This window comes from Onychomys torridus, chromosome 7 (genome assembly GCF_903995425.1).
Source record: "Onychomys torridus chromosome 7, mOncTor1.1, whole genome shotgun sequence".
Taxonomy (NCBI): Eukaryota; Metazoa; Chordata; class Mammalia; order Rodentia; family Cricetidae; genus Onychomys; species Onychomys torridus.
Genome location: NC_050449.1, coordinates 43,659,541 through 43,678,724, shown reverse-complemented (window position 1 = coordinate 43,678,724; position 19,184 = coordinate 43,659,541).

Genomic DNA, 19,184 nt, shown 5'->3' with positions numbered 1-19,184 from the left:
TCGTCCAGCATTATACAGAACTGAACTCAAGACTGTTGCTCTGCCCACTTCTCATTATTCACCAACAAAATCCCCTTTCAGTGTGAGGACGCATTGTACTGGGGAAGAAATCCTCAGAGCTGGAAGCCTGGGGGTTTCCACACCCACACTTAGGACTTGGAGTCTATAGAAAACAGCAATTGCCCCATCTCCTGAATGGCGGGACACTCAAGCCCAAGAACTCTCTCTGGTCTATTGAGTTGTAAGTTCCTTGAATAAAATTGTCCCCACATTTTTGTCTGTGATGTTGCTGAATGGAAAAGCAAAGGTTCTGGAACTGTATGGAAGCCAGAGTCTTGCTTCCTTGCAGGAAGGGAGGAAATCAGATTATGGAATTTTCTTCATTCTCCTTTTCTTCAGAGTCCTTAGAGATTATATTCTCACCATTTTTTCTTCATTTGACTCTTTCCCTCCTATGGCAAAAAATAAAAAATAAAAAAGAAGAAGTACCTTAGCTAAGTCCCAGTCACTCACTTAATGGCACTAGTGGTGGAGTTATGGCTTGCTAGACACTCTGCTGAATTTGGGGGCAATGTTGAGACATAAAGTGACATCCTTGCCCACAAAGAGTCCACTGTCTTAGTCACTGAATGAGTTTGCAAGCATTATGCAACCAGTGTGTGAGTACTATCAGATGTGAAAATAGGTAAGAATGGGAGCATGGAGGTGGAAACAATGATGCTGCCTTGGACAGAAGTCTTTGCTAATGAGGTGGCATTTGAGTTGCATTTAAAAGAATGAATGGGGTTTGATGGCCAGAAAACTGGGGGAAGTATTTGACATTTGGTGAACAGGACAGTTGGGAGTGCTTAGAGGGTTAGCCTTGGCTCTGCACCATAGAGTAAAGATCAAACACCCTAGTTCATTTAAAATTTCTACTGGAAGTCTATAAGAAGTGGTAAAGGGCTCGAACCGGTTAATGTTGTAGAAGATCCTATGATTCAGAATGTGGTGTGGATCATAAGGATCATGCCTGGAAGTAGGGACATTAATTACCAAGATTTTGTTAATATGATGGAAAGGTGATGAAGTCTTCCAAACTTCGTTCTTTGCTCTTATGTATTACCACTGTCTGTTGAAAGTCTATAAAGATAACCCAGACTCAACTTGTCTGAACCTCACCCCATCCTTTCTTTTTTTTCCCTTAATATGCATTATCTACTGAAGTTGGTGAGTCCTTTAACACAGATTAGATACCAAGAGATGGGTTCTCTCCAGTTCTATGCATTTATAGTCACCAACACTTAAAATTTGAGTATTTTTAATATCTCTTCTTGGACTGGAGAGATGACTTAGTGGTTAAATGTGCATAGTGCTCCTCCAGAGGTCCCTAGTTGGTTCCCTGCACCTGCATCAGGTACCTTACAATCACCTATAACCCAGCTCCAGGGATTCTGACACTTCTGACATCTATGTGCACACACAGTCACATGTACCTGCTCATACACATGTACACATAAGGAAAACTAAAATAAATCCTGGAATTTAGCTCATGGTTTAGAAAAGCATGGTAGCAGGAGCGGGTCTTTATACCATAGTGGGAATATGGAATGTTGGTGCTTTATAAGCCAGGACCTTGGGTCAACAAAACTAGACTTGGGCCCAAAGCAGGCTTAACCTTTGAAGACAACCTGGTGGTCCATTTCAACCAGCCAGGTTCCATGTCCTAAAGATACCACAATCTCCCAAAATAGTACTACCAGCAAGAGATCTTCAGACGTACAAATGTGTAGGGGGCATTCCACATTCAAACCACACCAGGGGCTAAGGTGTGAGAAGGATGTCATCAGTGGTTGGGAAGATAAGGTATTGAGAGTCTGGGGTGTCGAGGAAATCCCCAGTATAAATACAGAAGTCCCCAAGACTAATGACAGCAGTAACAGGAGTAGTAGTCACTGTGGTCATGATTGTCATAATAGAGAGATAGTCAGACACTGAAGTCACCACTAAATGAAAGGCAGCACCCAAAAGCCACAATCAGAATCAAAGGATGAGGATCACAGCCTTAGATGCAAATCTTATCAAATATAAAAACATAAATATCACCTCCCAAGGGTACCCTCAGCATCTTGATTGGGTATGGAGCCACATTAGATCCTCCTCTCTTGATTTAGATAGTCTTCTAGGTCCCTTGCATTTTACCTATTCTCCAGATCCAACTCTGATGTTCTGTGTTGAATGCTACTAAGTGAAAATAAATGTTGGTGGAAGATGGGGAAAACCAAGAGTCTTATTACAGATTGAAATGGCACAGTCTGGATTATCTGATACTCTCCCTTGGCCAACTCAATCTTCCTGGCTCTCAAATCAAAGGCAGATAGCTCTTTGGAAGTTTCAAGAGCCAGGAGGATTTTATTCTTTTTCCCCTCTGTTCTTTTATGGCCAGTGGATCATGAGAAAACACTTAGAAACTTAGTTCACTCCTGGGTGATCCTTATATGTATTTCTTCTTTCACCCTTAATCCATTTACAGATCACTCATCATCCCCTTGCTCTGATTCAGGAAGGCTGAGAGTAAAGTGTGAGCGCTCTAAAATGTGAACATATCACCTTGTATTAGGGATACGTGTGTGTGTTTGTGCTTGATGGGTGGTGGAAGGTGTGGTTGAGTGGGCAGGAGACATAGGAAAAGAACACAGAGAGAGGTTAGAATGAAGGGTGTTCCAGATAGCATTGCAAGTTGACTGGAGTTGGAGGAAATGACTCACGGCTAGCCGACGAAATGTTAACAAGAGCATCCATCTAGCTTAGTGCTCAGTCCACAGCTCACTCCCATGAAAGTAACTATGGAAACTGAATGCAGATGAAGTGTCTGAATTAAGAGTTCCGATGGAGATCGAAGAGCTGAGTAGTGAGGTCAGAAGTGAAACTCTGGTCAAAGAGTCTGAAGGAGGATCAGTATATTGTTTCCAAGATCACTGGAGGAAAATATATATATTAAGAAGGGAAAGAAGTGCCGATGGTCTCTGAGGACACTGAGGTCTGTGGGTTAGAGCAGCCTGAGTGGAAGCCACTGGAGCAGAATGGATGCTGGGCAGCCAGATGTGGCCAGGAGTTACACTTGAGGTGTTGAACTGTGTACAAAGTGGGAGATTAGGCGGTGTTAAAGGGATACATTCATCAAATGAAGGAGATCTTTTGATGATGTTGCTTTTTCAAAAATTAATATTTATGGGCCAGCTACCTACCTTAGGCAGCTCACAACCACCTGCAATTCCATCCTTAGGGGATTCAGTGCCCTCTTCTGTCATTTCTGGGCACCTGCATGCATGTATACACATGCATAAATGAAATAATAATAAGCATCTTCTAAAAAGAAAAACACAGGGCTGGAGAGATGGCTCAGTGGTTAAGAGCACTGACTGCTCTTCCAGAGGTCCTGAGTTCAATTCCCAGCAACCACATGGTGACTCACAACCACCTGTAATGAGATCTGGCACCCTCTTCTGGCCTGCAAGGACACATGCAGACAGAACACTGTATGTATAATAAATAAATAAATCTTAAAAAAAAAAAAGAAAAACACAGAAATAAAATGGCAGTCTAAAGAAATCGTGCCTGTATTTCATTTTCTCTGGACAAAGGGGAGGAGCTAAGGAAAGATGTGCCTTTGCAGGTAAGACGAGCGCTCGGAGTTCACATTCAAGTCTGCCTGATTTTTGCTGAGAGTAGAAATGAAGCCACAGGGAGGTAACCCTGATACCATTGGCTCAGACTCTCTGGAGATCATCACTTTAAAAGGTGCAAAGCACAGCTTTCTAAGATCAGTGGCCGAAATCTCAGCTTCTTGGCTTTTGGTCATTTGGAGAAGGAAATCAAGTTGTCCCTACTCTTCTAGCCTCAGAGGGTAAGGTTAGGGTCAGGGTTAGTGTTCGGTTAGGCTTGGTTAGGTTAGGATTAAGACTAACAGAGTAGGTAGAACTTGACTCCCTTCTCTGAGTGAGTTAAGGCTTCTATCCCAGCATCTCCAGATGAGCACAGGCTTTTCACTGAAGGGCTGAGCTTGGTGTTTGCTCATTCATATTACTTCCTGTTCTCCAGCCATGAGAAATTGCTGATTGTTGGAATTCCTGACGAAATAAGCAAGGCCTATGCCACCCCAGCTGCTATTCCGTTTTAATAGTTACTTTAATAGGAAGACCTGAATGTTGCTTTCTATTGCTTTGCCGTAGCACTTCCAGGATCATAAATTCTTCTCCTCCCTGTCTGCTATTACTGGCATTTCAATCCTTCCTAGATCTGAGAGCACAAAAATTGAAAGAAAACAAGATTGCGGCTTTATACATTTTTAATTTGATGAAATCTCCACTTTGAAGTTAGGGAAAACAATGCTCCTGGCAGAGTGGTGTAGCCACCAGGAAAGTCTGCACAGGGTGGGATTTGGGAAAGCTATGCATGCAGTCTGAATCTTCATTCTGAGACTACCATGGGAAGCCACCAGCACACTGTATGTGTACTTTGAGAGTGTTTGCATATGCATGTATGTATGCATGTATATGCATGTCTCTGTGTGTATGCATGTATGTGTGTGCCGGTGTGCTTATATGTGCATGCAGGTAGAGACAAACCTCTACTGTCACTTCTTAGATGATATACACCCTGCTGTTTTTGAGACAGGCTCTTTCATAAGCTAGAACTCACCAAGGAGGTTGGGCTGGATTGCCAGATCCAGGAATACACCTGTCTGTGTATTCCCAATGCTGGGATTATAAATGCCCCCCCCCTTTTAAGTGGGTCATGGGGCCTGAACTCAGATCTTCCTGCTTGCCAGGCAATCGCTTTGCTAACTAGGCTCTCTCACAGTCCTGTGTGCCTCTTATGAACTATCATCAGGCTGTAAATTTACTCCAGATACCTTTCACTTCATCCTTGAGGACATAGGGGAACTGACTGGGATAGCACCATTGGCATTCCCAGCTTTGCTGACAAATCTATGTTGTATTTGATTCAGACTCTGGTGCTATAGGTAGTTGATTGGATGAAAAGGAAGGGAGAAGCTGTGTCTCTATTCTCAAAAATTCCACTTTCAAGTCATTCCCTTCAGTACTTAGTTCCAGGATCTCAACAGACTGGGAGTCAGTATGCTCTCTCTAGCCTCTAGCTCTCAATCCACGCTTGTGCAAAGGGCCTCCTCCCTTGAGATGGAAAAAAGTGCAATTTGGCATAAGGCCCAAGGAAGAATGAAATCAAATGTCCCCTTAGGCATGGCCCAGAGGTATGATTAACACCACTGCTCATCAGCATAAAATATCTTCAATTATGAGGGATTAAGAGGCTTGGGAAAGCAAAATGCTAAAACAGATGAAATATGAGCATATTAGTGGAAAACAGTACCCCAGGATGGCAGAATCTGAGGCTGTCTCAAGGTGGAAGCTAGGGCACTATAGCTTGCTTTCTGGTTCCTCAATTCACAGTTCTAGGAGCTTTTGTCTGGAGAGGTTGGGGATGGAAAGGTATAAGCTGCCTCCATGCTCACACTGACAAAGAGAGCATGTCGCAAAATCCTTTGCTTTTCCCCAAGCAACTGACTTAAGCCACACAAAGGGGCTCTAATGTGACCTGACCACTGATGTTCCACACGGGGAAGCCATTTTCATGCTTCTCCAGATGATTTCCTGTGGGTTTATATGGATTAGGCCGACAGGAGCACAGGGGGAGCCTGCTGTGCTTGCACTGAGTGGGTGGTGGGGCAGTGCCTTGCTCGGATAACAGCTCACATAGCAAAAGGCAGGTACTATGAAGAACATAAGAACCACCCTTTAGGATATGAAGTAGTAACCCCAGCTTTAGGACGAGAGGGTTTATTTGCTTGACTACATGACCAGCAACCAATCAGTCGGCTGAATGAATATGTGGTGCATTGTCTGTTTGCCCAACTGTTACCTTTCAAGTATTCAGCCAGGAGAGAAGCACGGGGCTGAACCTGAGCTAGGCTGTGGAGCATGGAGACGGTAAGGGGCTGGTAGTAGACAAGCTGTGGTGGAGGGAAGCATCTAGAAGGTGCTGAGGTGACAGACAGGGCAGAATTCCCAGACTTAGAATGAGGTGCTCTAAGATCGGAGAAACGTGTGGGATGAAAGTGACTAGTAAGAGAGTAAGGTTGAGAGTGACTAGTAAGGTCTATAAGTGACTAGTAAGAGAGTAAGGTTGAGAGTGACTAGTAAGGTCTATAAGTGACTAGTAAGAGAGTAAGGTTGAGAGTGACTAGTAAGGTCTATAAGTGACTAGTAAGAGAGTAAGGTTGAGAGTGACTAGTAAGGTCTATAAGTGACTAGTAAGAGAGTAAGGTTGAGAGTGACTAGTAAGGTCTATAAGTGACTAGTAAGAGAGTAAGGTTGAGAGTGACTAGTAAGGTCTATAAGTGACTAGTAAGAGAGTAAGGTTGAGAGTGACTAGTAAGGTCTATAAGTGACTAGTAAGAGAGTAAGGTTGAGAGTGACTAGTAAGGTCTATAAGTGACTAGTAAGAGAGTAAGGTTGAGAGTGACTAGTAAGGTCTATAAGTGACTAGTAAGAGAGTAAGGTTGAGAGTGACTAGTAAGGTCTATAAGTGACTAGTAAGCACTTTCGGTTGGTTGGTATTTCCACCCACTCACAAGCTTTACAACTTGAATGAGTTATTTAACTTCCTTCTGTTTCCTCATCTTCTATAGACATTAGTCACCATTGCTTCCATGTCATGAAGTCATCGTGAGAGTGACGTTCAATAATGTGTGTGAACCTTCTTACAGAGTCTGGCATGTAGGGAGCACTGAATGAATCATCTTCATCATCATCATCATCATCATCATCATCATCATCTGTGGATCTGAGACATGTAACTAGAGAATAAGAGAAGTTGGTGACAGAAGCAGATGACAAGGGACCTGATGAGCTTTCAGGGATATCTGGCCTGGGTTTCCTTGCCTTATTCTAGGGGTATAATGCTATTTGTGCTGTAGGGGGTCTTTGTGGGGATACACAGTTTCTGACAGCAAAGAAGAAAGAATGGAAATGACAGCAATTTGAAAGCATGATCTGAGAGTTTCATTTTATGCCTGGGGATGGGTTAAGCTGGATTCATCATCAATGAGCAGGGCCAAGGTGTGTGTTAGGTGTGGAGACGGTAGCTTAGGGAACCCTGACAGGCCAACCTCATGCTTTCCACCTATGTGGCATGGAAAGACGAGTCTGTTGGCCTTGAAGTGACCTTTCTGTTTCCTAGACAGTTGTGTTCTATTGAGACAGGTTTATAGAAGAATTTTGGAGGTAGGTTTTCAGAGAAGGCACGACTCTCCCTGCCTTCCCTCCTCGTTTAGAAAGAAACACGAGAGGAATTCAGAGAAGAGAAGGCAGCATCTTCCTTTCCCTCCTCCTCCAGGCTGGCTTCCAAAGTATCAGGAGGGGCTCATACATGTCACATTACAATCCGTTGGTGCATTCACCCACTTGACAAATACGTATCCACCATTGCCACCCCACTGCATGAAGAGCAGTATGCACATGGAGATACACAAAGCAGCCTTCAGGAAACTCTTAAGGGCATAAACCAGGTCAGTTGACAAACACAGTTTAGGAGGAAAGAGTAGTAGTGTAAGACAAAGGAATGGCTCAGGTTATGCCAATGGATGTCTCATCAGTGTTCAGCACAGGGATGGTACAGAAATGGGAAAATGGAGCTGATGTCCTTTGCTCTCTGAGATTTTCCAGTTACATTGTCACTGATAAACATATATTTCAAAGAAATAGAACAAAACATACGGGAGTGAGACTACTGGGGTAAAATATAGCATCTCCCTGGTCTGCAAGTCTCCGGATCATATAAGCCTCCAGCCCTGGTATCAACAGAATCCAGACTAGTTGCTTTCCACATATATGTGACTTGGCCAGAGGCTAGAATCAGGAAGGATGGGAGGCATGTCCTCAGTGCCATCTCCTTTTGGAACCCCATTCACCTCGGTTCCAAGGCCCCCACAATATGGATTTCTAGAGTCAAGACTTTTGAAAGGAGATGAAAAACAGTGGTAGTGGGGACACAAGTCTCCCACATCCAGCAAAAGAGGAAACCACTTATTTCTGCTAAAGTTGAGTTACCCTAGTAGGGCAACTGTATAGAAATAGCCACAGGCAACACTAAATAAAGGCCAAGTTGGAAAGTTGGAGTAGTCCCCTGGCCTCAAGGGGGCGCTGTTCTTGTCTGTTGAAAATGTGAATGAATTGCATATGCATGTACCCTACTCTCACAGCCTGGAGATTTGATTTGGTTTCCATGGCCAGAAGCCAGATGCCCACTGGGAGGTCTTCCAAATCACCCGTCTTGATCTTTTCTTAACTGCTCTCAGGGGATCCAGAGAGTGAGTCTGGTATCTGGCATCAGTGGCATGGCACTGGGCCCTGAGAACTCCAGTGCCTTGTTCATATTGGCCTCAGATCTGCTTTCTTGCTAAGTGGGGCCCTACCACCCAGATGGTATAGACTCAGATTCCAGTCTACATCAAAAGGGCAGGTCTTGCCAGCTCCCATCTCCTAGGGGACAGCCTGTGCAGATCATATGCCAAAATGCCCAGGGGTTTGCCAACCAGAAGGCGATGAGTGGTCTTGTCCCATAGGCACCACCTAAAACAGGCAGCAGATGGGAAACCAGGGCAGGGGTGGAAAACAGCTGGATGACGTTTGCTGTGTAATAGTTCTTCAGGGATTTGAAAATCATTGTTTAATTTCCTTTCCTGCCCTCACATGTAAACAAACGTCCTGTATCAGGGGCATGAAAATTAGAAGTTTTAGTGGTTGCCTGTTCATCTTCACCATCTCTGCAGCCTTATTTCCAGCCGCCAAGATGCACAAATGCATCCTCATTTACATGTACACAAACACACATGAGCACCTGTGTATATCCACATGTTCACTGAAATCAACAGGCCAATGTTTCTAAGTACTAACCAAAGCCTGATTTTGTTCACTGTGTATCTGAGGCCAGGAACCCAGGCTTCTTTCCCTCTGAAGTCTCTCTTAGAAGTTAAAAATGGCTATGTGGGACTGCAGTCAGAAAGCTGAATTGGAGACATGGTGGTTCTGGGTATTTATACCCTCCTGTCACTTGCTCAGTTGGGCTTCCACAGCTGTGGCTTGTTAGGGCTCCCACCAAAAGGAATAGCAAAAAATACACATATTTCATAAGGTTTTTTTCCTTCATTTCTTTCCTAGGTTCTAAATAGGCACTTGGAGGGAGAGGGGATCACTGTAGGATCTTAGGGACAAGGTACAGTTACCCTCAGGGCACTAGGGGAGGACATCTGTGGGTCCTCTGAGGGTTGCGCAGGAAAGGGGGCCACACAGAAGAAAGGAGAATGTCTCATCTGATGGCCCTTCACAGAAGAATTTAAGACCAACTTCCAACTTTAAATTCTTTAGTTGCTGGTTGGGAGGCCATGTGGTCTGTACAGTCCAATCTCTGCTGCTCTTCATGCCTCTTCCAGATTGAGTCCTTTTGGGTCCAAAGAAGGGCTCTGGACTGTGGACCTTGACACAGATGTCAAGGGACTGTTCCTTTTGTTTTTCAGACAGGGGAAAGTGGTTACCTATGGTTAGCTCAAATAAACACCCCTTGGCCTCAGTCCCCAACAGCCTGTGGCTATAAGGGCTCAAGGCTGAAGTTCTGTTGGCTTTGCTTCTGTGAACATTATTGCAAGGACCTAAGGAGCAGGCTGTGTACATAGTATTCTTCAGTCTTTCCTCAGTTCAGACAAGGGCTTAATTGCCTTTCCCCCTAGAAAATAGAAAGGAGGAAAAAAAGAGACAAGACTTTCTTCTGTTTAAAAGCTGTCCCCTCTCTTCTGAGAGCTACCCGCTCAACTCACCAATGTGATGAAACCTCCCCAGGCTAACCCATCGAATTATGGGAGCTCAGCAGAAAAATTACAGCTGCCTTAGAGGCCACCTGACCCTGATGCATCAAGTCCTGGAGTGAGGCCAAACTTCCACTTAAAGTGACAATCTTGTACAAAGTGGCACCATGACATGTTAAAAAAATGTATAGATGGATAGAGATGTAACATGAAAATATGTGTTTTTCCTACTCTCACCCTTAGAAGCAGGCATGTTAAAGGTATTAATCGGCATTCCTCTCTGGAGGGATCCTCTAGCTCTGGGCTTTGCAGCCTAGACAGGAAGTGTGAATCATGAGGCAATGTGAAATTAATCCAGACAAAATGAAAAGCAAAAGGATGGAGCCTAGGTATCTGTTCCAGGAGGGCCCAGAAGAGTGGGGGCTGTCTCGCCCACCTGCCCTGACCTCCCCAGCTCTCTGTGGGAGAGGGGAACCTTTGCAGGGGGTGGGTTGCTGTGGGACCCAGGGGACCGGAGAGCAGAATGAATTGGCAATCTTTTCACTTCTGAGGAACAGAAAATCCAAGGAGGAAATCTCTGTTCATCGGCTTAGACTCCAAATGGCTGTCCCCAGATCCCGGGGCACTTGGAGAGCAGTGGAAAGCTGGGCAGGTACACATGGGAGGCACAGATGAGGGAGGGTCCTGCTCTCCCACCCACAACGAGGCTGTTTCCAGACATGTGAAGAAGTAGGAGGTGACTGAGACTGCGATCCCAGGTCATGTTTACCAGTCCCTAGCAGGCCTACTCCTTCTCCAGGGAGACCAAGATGTCCCAGACAAGACTCCTTCTCTAGGGGTGGGAAAGACACAAACAGACTTGCCTTTGTTTCTAGATTTTAATTTCCTATAAGCTGCTCCCAGGGCAGTTCCTAAGTCTGTTTTCCCCACTTACCTCTCAGTTCAGATAGGAGGGGAAAATCTTTCTCCTTCCTTGTCAAACGCACAGCATCTTCTGCCCGTGAGCTACTTGTTAGGGCTCTGTAAGGTGTGGTGGAAATTCCTGGTCCTAACAGTCCATGGATAGAATTCCAGAGTGAAAGAGTAGATTTCAAGCACACCATTGTGTTTTCAAGTCCTTCAGGACTGATTGACAGCTAGAGTGTAACTCAGTCAGTGGGCGCCATCATTTGCTCTCCCTTCCCTGCGCTTTTAAACGTTGTCTTCTTTGGACTTCTAGTCTTTGTCTTTGTCTAACTTTTTATTTTTGAGCTGAGGATTGAATCCAGGGCCTTAGCACTTGCTAAGCACTCTACCACTGAGCTAAATCCCCAACCCTTGTCTAACTTTTAAATCCACAGATAGCCTGGCTGGAGGACAGGTTGTATTCATCCTCCACATGCAGCTTTGTATCCATGTGAGTGAACCCCAAGATCAAGCTGAAGCATGTGCCCACCACCCTCGGAAAGTGCCTCTGGCCTCTTCTCAATCCACACTTCCCCCTCCCTATCCAGGAGTGACCTCTTCCCTAAAGCCTACTACTGTAGCTGAGACTTGTTAGAGAATCTTTGGTGTCTGGAAATTTACATTTAAATTCCTATTTTTAAGAGTCAACTATATCCTAAGGTGGCCGTATCCACTGACTCTCCCATCAACAACATAAGTGACTCAGTTGCCCCATATCTTCTCCAATTCTTAGCATTATATTCTTGGTACTTTTAAGTTGTTTCTATAGGGAGTTGCTAATATGCTGCTTACGTGGGGACCTATTTCCTTAAGCCACACATTAAGTGCTCCTAAAACGATAATATTATGCAGGGATTGGGGTGGACAACCTCAGGCTTCACCAGCATGAAGATGGAAAGACATTAGTGCTTGGCACACTGGGATATTTGGTCATCCTAAATGTAGTGGGATGGAAAGGAGAGAGGATTTGGCAGGGCCCTGACCTGGTTTGAACCCCCGTTTACCCACTATTCAGCTGTGCAAACTCAGTCAGAGGAAAAAGTGCTGACAGCTAGAGACAGATGACAGGGGAAATGTGCAGTAACTCGTTCATGGCAGAAGCTGGTTGCTGGGTATGTAGCGTCAACCATTCACTTCTTTCTCTTTGTTGTGCGTTTGGAAATGCTGGTGACAAAATGTTGGGAGGGAAACACAGTAATGCTTCTTGGCTGCAAGGGTACCATCTCGGAACTCACAAGCCTTTTCTTTCACGACGTGGGGCTGATGAAGAGAGCACATGTCCTCACCTTCTTGGTCACCATCCTCAGCTACTTTACTTGGTCCCTGTCTTCCCTCAAAACCTTTCAGAAGAGAGAGACAAGAGATCAAATAGCAAATAAGAGCAAATGGGGAGTGCTTGTCTTTAGAGTCTGGTGGTTAAGATACTTCGCTCAGTCTTCTTGGTAACAGAGCTGGGAGCTGAGTGTCACGTCTCCTGCCCTCCGTGACCTTGGCTGGTCACAGGTAGAATAGACTGGACTATTAACCATGACCTAATGCCTTTCTGAGCCATCTTCTTTAGCCTCTCTGGCTTCTAACTTTGCTGTCGTCACTTGCAAAGCCGACTTACTTTTATCATTTTTCAAAGCCATCTCTTGTTCCCATGGCAACTTACTGGGGGTCTTCTGTCACCATGGGAACATGGCTGCTGGGTTTAAATACACCTTATCACCACAGCATTAAAAATATGGGGAGCGAGGGAGACTGGTTGTCAAGGAAACGGGATTCAGGTCTTCTCTAGAGATAGGCTGGGGCAAAGGAAAGGAAGTGCTGTTGGGAGTTGAGAATCAATGCCACACCCAAATATGGACAACTGTGCACTCACTGTGCAGATAGATTTTGTAAGTCTCTCTCTCTCTCTCTCTCTCTCTCTCTCTCTCTCTCTCTCTCTCTCTCTTTCTCTCTCTGTGTGCGTGTACGTGTATGTGTGTGTGTGTGTGTGTGTGTGTGCGTGTGCCTGTGTGCGTATATCTGTGTGTCCATGTGTAACTGCCTTTTCATCTTGGCTGTCTGAAGAACCTCATAAGAAAGCACCTTGGGGATTTTAGGGTATCAGAGGAGTGCTCCCATACCGTAGTCTTTGAGATAGGAGTAGCATGCTTACTCTCCCTTTTACAAGGCCATCATGAACCTCTTCCTTGTCATCATGGAGAGGACAGCAAATCTAAGACAAGTGGCCCGGAAAAACAAAACCAGAAGAGAGCTAAGTAGCTTGGGTCAAAAAGTTATACAAGAGGTTTCAATGATGAGAATTATGAATTCTGTGCATGATATAAGTATATAAAAAGCAGTGTATCTTAAAATGGCCAGCACTACTTTTTCTAGGCCATCTGCTCTTCTTGAGGCAAATGGGACAGTCAGTCAGATACCCTGTCAGAGGCAGAGTTAGTAAATTTTGGGGGCACCAATCTTGCTAAGCATAGGGAAGAGCTGAAGAGACAAGGAAAGGCATTTGGCCTTTTCCTAGCACGTAAAAAATCAACACATGGAAGGTATGTGGTGAGTGCCTACATCATAGGCTTCCCAGGCCACCCAGGGCTGGGCACCTGAGGTCTAATCCATGCCACTTCATAGGAAGATTCAAAGAAACAAACAAAACAAATTCTATCTAGTTAAACTATGTCATTTCTGCCCATGTACCTAGGTCATCACGTACTCCTGGACATTTTAAGCCCTAGCAGCCTCCATCTCAGGAAAAATCTGAATGAACTTGTCCCAGGTCCAGCAGACAGTTCTCCTCCCTTCTCAGTGCCTCCCAGGATCTAGATCCCCAGACTGTTGTCCTGTTGCTCTGGTCCATCTGCGGTGTCCCTCTGTTTAGCTGTGCCCTTTCTAAGGATCATAGACCTTCCTCTCTACTGTGTCAAACTTTACCTCTTTACCCCATCGTCCAGGAGTAAGAGAAAAGACAAAAGAAAGAAATGCTCTTAGAAAATTCTGATTGAATAGCAGCCCTATCACTTTCTAGCTCTGTTGCCTTGGAGAAATCTCTTACTTAAGTTTCTAATTCTCAAATAAAACTCATAAGATGATTCGAGGATTATGAGAGATAATGAATGTTAAAGGGCTTTGCAAACTCTGGGTGCTGTACTTCTGGGGTGACACATTCCCATTCTCCCGGGGGCACTGAGAGGGCAGGAGTGACTCTGATGGAGGCCAGGACAGTCTTATATAGAGCCAGAGATGTGTCTGTTTCTGTGATCAGATGTCAACAATGGCAAAGGCTATATCTTTCTTCCCTGGTTGCACAGCAGAACCTAGACTATTTTCATTATCAGTTCAATAATGGTTGTTGATCAACAGGCTTGACTTTTGATAGAGGCTTTCACATCTACCATACCGCCTGGGGCAGGTAAGGCATCGGCAGAGTAAGACCCACAGAGCCCCAGGTCCAGACTTAATTGAGGGAGCTGTTTGGAGCAGCTGCAGAGGATGCACACAGGGCTATGAATTGCTATTCTCTTCTGACTTCCTTGATTCATGGTCTGGCTGCCAGAGAAGACCTCTCTGATGCTCTCAACTCCATTATCTTAAGCTCTCCCTACCCTGGCCACTGCCCCATTTTCTCCTCTTAACACTTGTCCATTTGGCAGGCCAGCTTGGTAATAGCTCCACAAAAGACAGATTATCAATCCTTCTCCAGAAAGGACCAATTACTCGTGGCCTTACCAGTGTTTTATGAAAGGCGGGGGGGGGGGGGGGGGGGAAGCAAGAGGAGAGTTACCTCTTGTTGCCACCTGGGGGCTTTGCCTGGGAGCAGAGGGCCCAGTAGACTAGAGGAGACAGGGCAAAGGGCAGGATGCTGATGGAAAGGGATTTGGGTATAAGGATGCAAGGGTGGAGATTGTTCAGCCCGAGGCTCCCATGCCAGGCTGTGTGCATTCCCAGGACTGCTTGGCAGTGTGCCTGGGGCAAAACCACAAGGTATACATAAACTGTACTCTGCTAAGTAATTCAAAGCATCATTTTTGTCATAAAATAGAGAAAGATTTATTTTGATGCAAAGCCTATGAATTTTGCATGATTTTTTTTTAAAAGAAAATCAAGACATCTAGTGTTTTTTTGGTCTACTCTTTGGTTTATTTCTCCTGAGACATAGGAGTATAAATTTCTTCTATTTTGTCATTAGGGTATTTCATTCAATCATCCACATAACTTCACTTACTCAAGTATTTATTGAGTGTCAGCTATGTGCCAGGCAGCAAAATACACAAGGCCTCTGACCTCCCAGGAGGTGGATCACAGGGGAAGTCCCTGAAAGCCAACGAATTAAAATCCCTCATCTGTGTTTGAAAACCTGGTGTTTGGAAGCAGTGACCTTTTCTGTGAACAGTGAGAACACAGATAGCAGCAATTGCTTGTTGAATGAATGGCAAACAACATAGGCTTTCTACACTGGATAATACAGACAGATTTCTACAATACTTTTTAACCCATTACTCCATGCCTTTTCTTTCTTTTGGAAGATTTATTTTATTTTTAGGTGCATGTACTCTCTCTCTCTCTCTCTCTCTCTCTCTCTCTCTCTCTCTCTCTCTCTGTGTGTGTGTGTGTGTGTGTGTGTGTGTGTGTGTGTGTACCTGTGAGTGCAGGAAGCCACTGAAGACTCCCCTGGAGTTACAGTTAGAGATGTTTATGAGCCATCTGATACAGGTGCTGGGAACCGAACCAAGGTCCCCTGGAAGGGAAGCAAACCCTCTCTTCAGATTTCACATAAAACAATTTTAACCCTTAGAACAACTTAATAAAAACAGGTAACACTTACCATTTAAGAAACATTGTAACTGACTTGCAGAGGATAAAGCAAGTTCTCTGGTTCTAGGTCGAGAAATCCTTTGGTTCCCACACAGAATGAGTGCCCTCTGAGTAGAAGAGGACCTTGGGAGAGGGCTTACTGCTAGAGTGGCTCAGGATGAGATGCCACAGGGAGGCTTGGAGTACGATGTGCTGGTGGCTTTGGGAAGGTAGATGGAGCGGGTTCTATGTACTATGGGTGCCTTGTAGAGGCCTGCATTTTCAGGAAGTGCTCTCTTAACCCCCTGATTACTGGGCAGCTTCACATACAGGCCACCAGCTTGTGCCAATTTCCCAGGTTACCGTGTGACATCTCTGATACTTTTTGTGACCAGGCAAATGCAGGAATAGTCCCCAGCGGTGGTGGAACACAGAAGTACCCCTTTTCCCACAGAGGAAGAACCCCACAGACAGAGAAGCCCTATTCAGTACCAGGGAGTCAGGATTCCACACTCTACTTGTCGGGGTGGTTTACGGCCTAGACCCAGGGTTAAGCGATAGGATGTTTGACTCAGAGATGACTCTTATGGAGGAATGGAAGAGCACATCTGGACTTGAGTGCCACATCTCAGTCTGACCGAAGGGAAGCAAGGAGGACGGAAATGAGGTAGGGCAGGAGTGAAGCGGAAAGAGAAACTCAGTGAGTGCAGAGACTATGTGGAGAGGCTGCGATTACCTCTAAGGACCTAGATCCCTGGGAAGCTGTGCTGAGCTTTCCTCATCCTTAAAAATGCAGCAGTTCTCAAATGTTTTCAGTGACATGCCCACCAATTCAGAGATGTGTTTTTTGGATACCCAGTCCCCACACTGAGGGGTCAGCTCTTGGAGACAAGAAACAAAGATCTCATAGCATCTGCGGATTTCGGAAGCAGAGTCTGGGGCAGAAGTGCAGAGCTGTTTGTACCAGGCCCTGAGAGCAGAGAGGTGGAGGGAAGGGTCACTCCATAGCACCAGGACAAACCTTGTTGCTCTGAGGGTCAGGCAATAGAAGATGTCAGTGTGTCCCTCTTGCTTTTCCAGAACTTAATGCTTACCTCAATTTTCCCTCGGGTCTATAGTCACTCCATTCTATTGGGAGGATCGTCTATCATTTGGTCTCTTTTACAATGGGCAGAATTGCTTTGCCCCTACTGATTAAAACGACCAGTTATCCCTTTTTCTTTATTTCCAATGATACAGAGAAGAAGTGGACAAATGAGGACAAATGGGTTCGTCTCTAAGCTAAAAGGGCAGAGAGGCACCAAATAGTCTATGTAATGGAGGTTAAATGGTATTTTAATATAGTGTTCAGAAAAGCAAAATGGATGCCAAAGGTACTCAATAAACCAAACTATCTGCCAGATCTGACATGATATCTGCAATGTCCACACTCAGGAGGCTGAGGCAGGAGGATCATGAGTTTCAGGCAATACTGGTGCGAGATACTGCCTCAAAAAATTGCAAAATTCTAATAAAGACAGAACTGATGCTGAGTTCTCCTCCCCGCCAGGCTCCAATGTGGCCCTGACAGTGTATGGTCTTGGTACTGGCCACTGTCCTTACCCCCGTGAAGTGGCCACCACAACTCGCCCCTGGTGATTGCTGAGACAAGCTGAACTGTTGGTGGAGAAGGTCTGTGTGGAATACAGTGGCTTCTCTTGGCATGAAATGCTTCTGCCATGCTAAAGGGTAGGTGTTCAAGTATATCTCCCACACAATTCATATTTTGAAGCCCTAAGTTCTGTTATCCAAATATGTCCTAATTTGGAAATAGGATTGTTATTGATGTAATTAAAATGCAATCATGCTGTCATAGAGTGAGTTCCCCACCCAACATGACTGATGACCTTACAAATCAGAAAAAAAGTAGCACCTGGCATCTCCCATGCACAGGGAGAAGATACCTGTGAGGAAGGAGACAAAGATGCTCTATAAGCCAAGGGACATTAAATGATTGTCAACAAAATAGCAGAAGCTCAAGGGAACACATGAGCTGCTGTTTCTGGTTCAAGCCTTCAGAAGGTACCAACCCTAACGACACCTTATCCTTTGTTGGTTTTGTTTTTTGAGACACGGTCTCAGCGTATAGCCCATACTGCCCTGGAACTCACTTTGTAGCTTAGGGTGGCTTTGAACCTGCAATTCTCCTTCCTTAGACTCTCAAGTGCTGAGATTAGAAATGTGTGCCACCAGAATAGGTCCTGTTAACATCTTGATGTTAGACTCAGCCTTCATGATTGAGATAATATTTTTTTCTTGTTTAAGCCACTCTTCTTGTGATACTTGTTTGGCCAGTTCTAGCCTTGCATGACCAACCAAAAGATATAAATAATATAAACACTATAAAAAGTTCATTATATCTATATTTCTATATATATGTGTGTGAACTATATTTACAGTTTATGTGTATACAGTAATATTAAAATGTTCAATGTGTGTGTGTGTGTGTGTGTGTGTGTGTGTGTGAAATTACAAGGTGACATGAGCAGGAGCAAATCCACCCCAAAAAATGTTCTAAAAGAATTGTGACTCTCAAAGACAAGAAGACCTTACAACTTTTCTATGCTGCATTGACCTCACAGCACCACCACCCAATCCAAGCCATTTCTATTACAATTGAGTTAAAAACTACTGTGTTGATGGAGCAAAGGGTTGAAATGCAGCACAAAACCTCATAAAAAGATGTCAAGATTTTATGAACTCTACCTAAGTTCCTATTAGACAATTCTGGATGCTCCAGGCTTATGTTTTATAAGATCAATTTCTGACAATTTAACCATTTATTAATCATGATGAATGATATGAATATTCAGCCCAGTAAAGAATGTATTGTATTAGTCAGGGTTCTCTAGAGGAACAGAACTTATGGAATAAGTCTATCTATCTATCTATCTATCTATCTATCTATCTATCCATCAATGGAAGGGATGGCTTACAGACTGTGGTCCAGCTAGTCAACAATGGCTGTCTGCCAATAGAATCCAAGAATCCAGTAGTTGTTCAGTTGATGAGGCTGGATGCTTCAGCTGTTCTTTAGTATGCACCAGAATTCTGAAGAAGTAGACTCTAATGCTAGTGAAGGAATTGATTTGCCAGCAAGAGTGAGGGCAAGCAGGCAGGCAAAGAGCAAATGCTTTCCTTTTCTGTGTCTTTGTTTAGGTTGCCACCAAGTATGGCCCAGATTAAAGATGTGTCTTCCCACTTCAAAAGACCCAGATTAAAAGTAGGTCTTTCCATTTAAAATGATTTAATTAAGAAAAAATTCTTACAATGTACCCAGAGACTTAGGTTTTCGTTAATTCCAGATGTAGTGAAGTTGACAACCAAAAATAGCCATCGCAACTGTATAGTCTCTCTATATATGGCATATAATAATCACCACAATGAAGATTTCTGATAAGACTTTGGAATTAGGTATGGAGAATCCAGAATCAGACAAAAAGCTCATCATTATAGAAAATTCTTGGTGGAAATTCATGTATTAGTTACTTTTCTCAGAAGGAACCAAGACCAGTGATATCCTTTTTTAAACAAACAAACAAACAAACAAACAAACTTGCTTTGA